We start from the raw sequence: 8855 nt of genomic DNA, 5'->3' as shown, positions 1-8855 counted from the left end.
TGTAATCTTGTGGATTGTGTAAATCTTTTGAAATAGTACAAGTCGGGCTCTGATTGCCTTGACAAACTAGATGTAGCTTAGATTTGAGTGAATCAGTATAAAACTTTATGTCCTTGTGCTTGACTCTATCCCTTCTCTCTTGATTTGTGTTTTAGAGTTTCAAGATTTTTGAATTTTACAATCTTTTAACAGTTCTTATGTGTTTTAGCACGACATGAGGCTTGATCATGTTGAGTGATAATATAATCTTAGGATTCTAAGAATTTTCACGAAACATGAATTGGTTGAACGGTTGTGCATTGAGTTGGCATTAGCATAGTTATAGGTTTGAACCCTGGTAGAACCAAATTAAACTTTCTTTTTGCCAAAATTTTCTTTGGCATGAATGTGAAAGGGCAGAGAAACCCTAGTTGACAAGGGAGCAACCAAGAGGGCTGGAAAACCATCATAAAACACTAATTCAATGAGCATTAAGTGGGTATAATGTTAATTTTCGTTTTAGCCATTAAACCAATTAAAAGTCAAATTGAAATTGGGAATTAAGGGCAAAAACAAGTGAGAGAGAAGCCTTTTGGAGTTAGAACAACAAATTGTGCTGAAAGTTTTGTGTGAGGGTGAAATTGGAGGCCAATTGGAGTAGAATAGAGCTGACCAAAGGCGAGTCAAGTGCTATTGTCATAATGGAACTCTAACATTGTCTATTAAGCAAGGAAACCAGGTTAGGGGAGATGGACTCTGTGCATTTAAATTCGTGTTACTATGTTGCCTGTTGTATGTAAAATTGGATGTTGAATTCTGGCTTAAACTGCATAATGTCATGTTTCTGGAAATTTTCCAGAAACCGCCTGGCAAGCCTTCAAAGCCACTAGGTCACTCATCCATATTTTATGCAATTTCTGGGTTCCAAAGATGGAACCGCCTGGCGGTAAGAGCTTATCCGCAGGCGACGCGAACTAATTGTTTCGATTTTAATGTTTTTGGTGTTCTGGAATGATTCTGATCTAGGAAAAATGGAGTTCTTATATGTGTTGATTGTTGAGGATTAATAATCGTTATAATTACGTTGTAATTGAGTATTAATTGGGGAAAATTGCATGAACCTGGATTTTAGGGTTTGGAACTTGAGGTTTTGAGGTTATGAGGTTAATTGATAGTTGAATTCCGCTGGAAAAGGCTATGGGCTAAGGTTTGGGATGCATATTCGATCAAATGTAATCACAACAAATTGAGGAGAGGGTAAAATTCACAGAGAATGGAAATGGGCATTGAGTTCGAGAGTTCACAGGTGCAGGAATTACTAGAATTCTCCAGAATTCTATGCACCGCTTGGCGGCACCTGGATGGCCATCGAGCAACAAGCACAGACGAGTGGAGTGTGCTGCAAAATGGCAACAAGAGGGAAATTCATTGTGGAGTCAGTTATGGTAAGGAAAAGTAGAGTGGTGATGTGCTGTCTATGGTGTTAGGAAGAATAAATAACGCAAAAGGTGATATTAGAGAGAAGTATAAAATCTAAGTTGAATTATGAAAGATTTGTGTATATATGTTGATAGTGCAACAAAGTCAAACAAATAAGAATCTTACTGTATGGTGGGGCAGAGTATCATTTAGAGTTGGATCTATGATGTGAAGTTGCTTAGGGTGAATGTGAGTTATAATTCTAGGATAAAGTCTAAGTGTGGCTTTACATATAATTGAGGGGTGATGGCTGTAATAACATGAACCAATGACAAGAAACAAGTAGTATGAGTGGATTGTGGCATACTATGAATGAGTAAGGTTGACTTTAAGGAAGTCTAATTTTAGTTTACTTGGGTGGTTGAACTTAAATGGAAATAGGAACCTTGATAATAAGTGACCATGTGACAATTGTTAAATAAATTGGTGTAAATTATTGTGAGTCTTAAAGCCTTGAATGGGGAGTGGAATATGTTCTGGAGGATTAAAAACTAGTACGTAGGTACTGATACAGTGCCTAGCGGTAGGGTTGGACAGTCAAGCGATAGTTGCTAAATCAGAGATGTACTAGGACATGTGGCACCTGGCGATGAGGGTCTTTCCGCTAGGCGACACTTGTAGACAGGGGTGTTGGGGCCTATTGTTGTTGAAAATATTGGCTGCATACGCATGAGGAGTATCAGAAGGTGCAAAAGTCGTGGCCTGTTGCAAGGCGGGGCAAGAATATGTGAAATGCTCAACTGACGTGCAAATGCACAAACTCTTGCAATAGAAGGTGCAACTCTTTGATTCGTAGCAAGTTGGTTGACTAAGGTGGTAAGAGCATCAATCTTGGTCGCCAACTTCTTAGTGTATTCGGTAGCTCCTACATCATGAACTCCCTTAACAACAATGGCATCATTTCTTGCACCAAATTGCTGAGAGTTAGAGGCCATACTCTCAATCAATTTTCTCATTGCTACTGGGTTCGAATTAGCAAGAGCACTACCACTTGCAGCATCAGTCATGCTTCTATCCATATGGTGCAAGCCTTCATAAAAATACTGAAGAAGCAGATGCTCAGATATCTGGTGGTGTGGGCAAATAGAACACAAATTCTTGAATCTCTCCCAATATTCGTAGAGACTCTCCCCAAATTGTTGCTTGACGCCAGAGATTTCCTTTCTTATGGCTTTTGTTTTGGACGTAGGGAAGAATTTGGCCAAGAACAATCTCTTCAAGTCATCCCAGCTCGTGATGAACCTAGGTGCAAGGTAATATAACCAATCTTTTGCATTGCCCTCCAAGGAATGAGGAAAAGCTTTCAAGTACACATGATCCTCTTGGACATCTGCAAGCTTCATAGTGGAGCACACAACATGGAACTACTTCGTATGCTTACACGGGTCCTCACCTACAAGTCCATGAAACTTTGGCAACAAATGGATTAATCCAGTTCTTAAAACATAAGAAACTTCCTCCTTAGGATACTAAATGGACAATGAGTCATAAGTGAACTCAGGTGCAATTAGCTCACTTATTGTCCTCTCATGAGGTGAAGGTTGAGCCATGTTATCAGTTTTAAAATGAATGTCAGAATGATCAGAATGCTCAGTATGCACAATATGCTCAGAATGCACAGAAACATGAATACTAGGTGAATCAGGAAATGTCACAGAATATGCAGGATGCAAAGATAGATTCGTGTTAAATTATTGGCAAGTGTACCAATTTATTTCAAGTAGTAAAATGGTAGTCCAAGTGTCGTTTTCCCAAGGGATTTGTGTTTGTTAATCTACTTGTGATTATTTACCGATTTTAGCATTTGTGAAAAACATTTTTAATTCAAAGTACAATAAAGCATGCAAACTTATAAAAATAAAGATGTGATTCGGTAAAAGGCATTATTAGGATTGGATTTCATGAATCAACTTAATTTAACGCTACACAATATAGAAATCTCTACGTACTCACATTCATGTTAAAAGCATACTTACTCTAATCCCTTAGAAGCAAGTTCTAAATCATATGTTAGAACTCTAATTCCTTAGCCATTTTAGCATACAATTTGCATTAAATCACATTTCTAGAATGACCAAGAGATAATGTATGAATACGAAGGAGATTATATTGCATAGGAAAAGTTACATAGTGTATGAATTCATTACATCCAATCTTAATGAAAATAGAGATTAGCTACTCCTAATCATCTAGAACATACGGATTTGATGAATTCGCATGAGTAGATGGAAGAATTCACTGTAATTTCGTCCACAAGGTGCCCTTGACCGAAGCTTTTGAGTTTTTCTGCGTTTTTTACCACAAAAAGAACTAACTCCTTTCCTTTGATTCTTGAAACTTAACCAACCAGAACTGTCTGCTCGCTGGGCGAGCCTTATCTCTCGCTGGGCGAGAGATCACTTAACTGCCACACAACTACTATGTCTCGCTGGGCGAGACAGACTTCTTGTTGGACGAGTGTGGGGCTTTGGCTGGGCGAGATGGTCCTGACAGATAGCTTTGTAGTCTTCCATTTTCCTATACAATTACCTATACAATAATCTAAGAAAGAAAAATACTCCTAACTAAACAAAAAACAAAATACTAATAAACTACCTAAGAAATAAACATAATACACATGAAATAAAGACAAATAAGAGAGGTTAATAAGCTTAAATACCAAGTATTTATCAAGCTTATCAACTCCCCCAAACTTGAATATTTTCATGTCCTTATGTAAAACAAATATATACAGACACAAACAAAAGTACTGACCTAAATTGAACTAAAGAACATGTGATCTTCAAACATATCAACTTTACACAAATTAAAGAAAATTCCTCTATATTTCCAAAAGTCATAAATATATGGCATGGTGTATCAATTTAAATCCTCAACTAGCATGACATATGACAACCAGTGAAAGGATTCTTCAACTCTAAACAACAGTCAGTGTTTCCTCACAAAAGCATGTTATAAAATTATTTCATCAATTTTTGCACATCATCTCATTCACACACTTCACACACTTTGGTTAGATCAAAAGGTCTTTTTAAGGTTGAAACTTGGCTTGGCTTAGAAGAATCATGGTTTTTCATGGAATCAAATCACCATGAAAGAGGAGAACAATTATATGCATAAACATTATTGAACATTCTCACTCCCCAAATACAAACAATACAATCCACCATATTCTTTTCATAGCTCAACCTCACAATTTCATATCATGCACCCTTTTCATTAATTTGCCTTTGGCCTCTTTTGCAAACTCAAATTTTTTTTCTTTTACATTTTCATTAAGAATGTGATGAAGGATTATCTTGTTCCCTTTTAAGATGATTGAATATGGTGTGAGTTGATTAAGAAAGCTAAGTGAAATCCCCACTGGACATTAAGATAGTAAGCTATCTAGATGTGAATGTTCCTTTCACAAAGCTCAAGAGAAGAAGATGATGGATTGATTCAACTAAGTCAACTTAGGGAATCAAAAATAACAAACACAAATGAAAGGGATGAAGGATTAGTGAAATTCCTTTCTAAACATGCTTAGTCTTCTTAAGCATGTGCCTTCATCCTTGGTTGGGGTTAATCCTTCATCACCCTCCCCTTCTTGGAGAGAATTTGACCACAAATTCTTTAAGCCTTTGTAGATGGAGGTTGACTTGATTTGGGGGAGGTTTTGCGCCTCCCTTTTATGAGCTCTTGTTCCATCTTTTCTAAGGGTACTACCCCTAGCTTTGGTTAGGCCATCCCTCTTTTCTAGACCACTCTTCTTCTCATGCTTGTGCATTGGGTCTTCCTTTTGAGCCTTGGAAGAGAAGGAAGAATGGTGATGTCCATCTTGCTTTGGAAATAATTTTTTAGAGGCAAGTAACACTTTGGAGGTAACTTTCTCTTTTTCTTTTTCATCTTTTCTCTTATCTTTCACTTTATTTGGGTCCTCATTTGCTTGATTGGGTGAGAGAGGTAGAAGTGTGAACTTCTTGCCTTGGAAGGAGAAAGCATGGCCATCATAAAAGACTTTTCTATCAAATTGCCATGGCCTACCTAACAAAATATGAGTTTCTTCCATAGGCACAACATCACATAACACCTCATCTTTAAAATTTCCAATTGAAAAGTTAATGAGGACTTGTTGAGTTACTTTAATGTCTTCTTTCTTAAGCCATGATAGCTTGTATGGCTTGGCATGAGGGATAGTTTTCAAGCCAAGCTAGTCCACAACCCTTGTGCTAGCCACATTTACACAACTTCCATTATCTATGAGGAGGGGACATAATTTGTCTTTGATATGACACCTTGAATGAAAAAGGTTTTGTCTTTGAGAAGGGTCAAGTTCCTTGGAAACTTGTCTTAGTTGGTGCATTATCATTAACAATCCACCTTCAAGGAGTTTAATCCTTTCACTTGAAGAAGAAGTGTGGGAAGAAGTACTTTTGGGGGAAGGGGGAGAAAAATGTTCACTCTCTACTTCTTTTTTAAGGTTTAAGGCCATGGTTCTTTTGGTAGGACAATTTGAAGCTCTGTGCCCATATCCCAAACACTTAAAACATTTTATAGAACTTATCCTTGTACCTTGAGAAGAATTAGGAGTTTCATTAGAAGGCCTAAACGAATTAGTCCTAGGAGGTGGGTCTTGGGAACTCTTGGGTGGTGATTTATCATGTTTTCTTTCTTTATCTTTCCAAGTACTAGAATAGTAGTCATTGTATGAACCACTCCTCTTGGCCTCTTTTTTCTTTTGCAATTGAGTTTCAACTTTGGTAGCCAAATGTAAAACTTTGTCAAGAAAGGAGTACTCATATAACTCTACTAAATCTTGTATGTCCCTCCTTAACCCACTCACAAATCTAGCTACCTTTTCCTCTTCAGTTTCAAATTGGAGTCCTACTTTTAGAAGTATGGACTCCATCAACTTGTAATATTCATCCACACACATGGACCCTTGTTGAAGCCTTTGGAGCTTCAAAAGAGTCTCCCTCCTATAGTAGGAAGGAACAAATCTAGCGCGCATCAAAATTTTAAGGTCCCTCTAAGAAGTCGCGAGTGACTCTTGGTTAATATTGTCCATACATAATTGATGTCACCAAGTCATGGCATAATCCTCAAACTCTAAGATTACCAAATCTACTTGCTTTTGATCACTAACTACATGAATGGTAAAAATTTGGTTTGGTCCACTTTTTGTTCCCACTCAATGTAGATGTTTGGGTCATTTTCTCCTTTGAACTTAGGAATCTTTGGAGTTTGCTTCTCTTGTGATGGGTTGCGCCTAGAATGCCCTCTTTTCTTAGCATCTCTTTCTTGCTCTTTAGCTTCAAGCCTTTGAATGTGCTCTTGGATTCTTAGGTCACTTTGCTCCTTTTCTTTTCTCAATTGTTCAAAGGACTCCTTCCTAGACAACTCCAAATCCCTAAGCAATCTCATCAATGTATTGTGTTTGTTTGGAGTAGGTGCATTTGATAAACTTGCCATTATTCCTACAACAAAACACTCAAAGCCAAGACAAAATAAATGAATTAGGGGTTAGACAACATGAAAAACGAGACCAATTCCAACCCAAAATGCAACCCAAGTGTTTAGATCACACTCCCAAAGTACTAGGGCAAGGCTAGCACTCAAAATCCACCAAAGGATTGAAGAAAACACTTTTAAAAACTTGTGCAAAACCTTTCAAATGCAAGACAAGTGATTCGGCCACAACACCCCAAGAGTTTCAAGAAAAGAAAACTAGTAAGACAAAACAGAGAACACCTAGTGACAAGCAAGAAAAGCAAAAAAACAAGGAAAGCTAAACTCTAAAGAAGAAAAGTTTGAGACAAAACTTTTAACAAGAATAAAACAATAAAAGCACATTTTAAAGACTCTATGGAAAGTACTTGACAAGCATCTTCAAGTCTTAAATCATGCATACACCAAGAAAGATCATAACCAAGTTAAAGTATGGAACAAATTAGCCAATATCACCCAATTCTCAAGTAAGAAAACTAGTAGCATAACACCTAGTGAAAAACATACTTTTAGTTCACCAAGGAGCAAGGTTGCTCTCGGTTTTTAGGTAAAAATTGGTGCAAAATTATCTTCTTTCCACAACTAGTTTCATAAAATGGTGAGAATGAGTTTTAGGTGGCTTGGACACTTAGTTCCTTAAGTTTTAGGCCAAAATCAATTTCATGGAGCTTACATCAAGCAAGACATAAAGTGAAAGCAAGCTATCTAGATGTGAAGGTTCCTTTCACAAAGCTCAAGAGAAGAAGATGATGGATTGATTCAACTAAGTCAACTTAGGGAATCAAAAATAACAAACACAAATGAAAGGGATGAAGGATTAGTGAACTTCCTTTCTAAACATGCTTAGTCTTCTTAAGCATGTGCCTTCATCCTTGGTTGGGGTCAATCCTTCATCAGAATGTTAAGCTTTTTCAATCATCACAACTTAAGAGTTTCAAGCTACTTACTCCTCATTTCTCAATCACATGTTTCCCCCAAACTTAATCTCAACTCATACCCATGTTGACAACATAAAACTTGTTCTCTTCTTCCATGGTGTAAGGTAAGATAATATCTCACAAGACTCAGGGTAAGAAACAATACATCAAGGCTAAAAAAGGGGTTCACAAATGGTTTCACAATATGTACAAAGGTTAGCTATTTGGACAAGTAGCTTTATTACATAAAAACAAACAATTGCCTTTTTCATCCCTAACCAAGTGTGTGTGATTGCATTCAAAGAATCATGCAAAATCAACTTTATAGCAATAATATCTTTCCTCTCATGCTCTCATGCAACACATTCTCAAAACTCATACATCCAATCACTAGGCATGTTCAAGCACAGAATAAGGAATGAATCAAGGTGCAACCACATCCAAATATCTTACTCAATCATATTTGCAAGCAAATAATCCCCAATCATGCAAAACCATATGAAACAAGATCACAATGTTACTACACAACGAAACTACACAATATAACAATACCAAAATGTCAGGTATTCAACATAAAATAACTAAACAAACTAAGATAAAATATAACACCATCAGATATGGCCTTCAGAGCCAACGACTCCAAGCAAGCTCCTGTTGCTTTTTCTGTTGTTGAATCCATACTGGATTAGGTTCTTGATGTTGCTGTTGTTGTTGTTCTTCCTACTGCTCCTCTTCCTGTTCCTGCTCTTCCTCATCATCATCAGGCACATCACACCCCACTGAGATGTAGGCCTGCCGAAATAGGTTGGGCACGGCGTGGCTGGTGTGCAGGTGCAAGACCATCACGTGGCTGGCGGGCAGGTGCTAGTGCGGGAGCATCAACTGCCTTGTTGGTGTAGTTTTTGTGAAAGAACTTCTTATCCAAGGGAGAAGCTAAAGATAACAGCACATGAGCATCAGAAACAAGGCCCTTCTCCCTGCAAAGTGCTG

At 37.5% G+C, this 8855-nt stretch overlaps 1 non-coding gene across 1 annotated transcript; it reads left to right on the top strand.

Moving 5' to 3' along the window:
• Positions 1-2523: 2523 nt before the first annotated feature.
• LOC114182798 lies at positions 2524-2630 on the top strand. Its single transcript, XR_003604234.1, has one exon. It is a non-coding gene; the product is annotated as a small nucleolar RNA R71 (small nucleolar RNA).
• The last annotated feature ends 6225 nt before the right edge of the window (positions 2631-8855 follow it).

Source organism: Vigna unguiculata, chromosome 4 (genome assembly GCF_004118075.2).
Source record: "Vigna unguiculata cultivar IT97K-499-35 chromosome 4, ASM411807v1, whole genome shotgun sequence".
Lineage (NCBI taxonomy): Eukaryota > Viridiplantae > Streptophyta > Magnoliopsida > Fabales > Fabaceae > Vigna > Vigna unguiculata.
The sequence above is the reverse complement of the archived record's forward strand: the minus strand, read 5'-3'. Positions and strand labels throughout refer to the sequence as shown.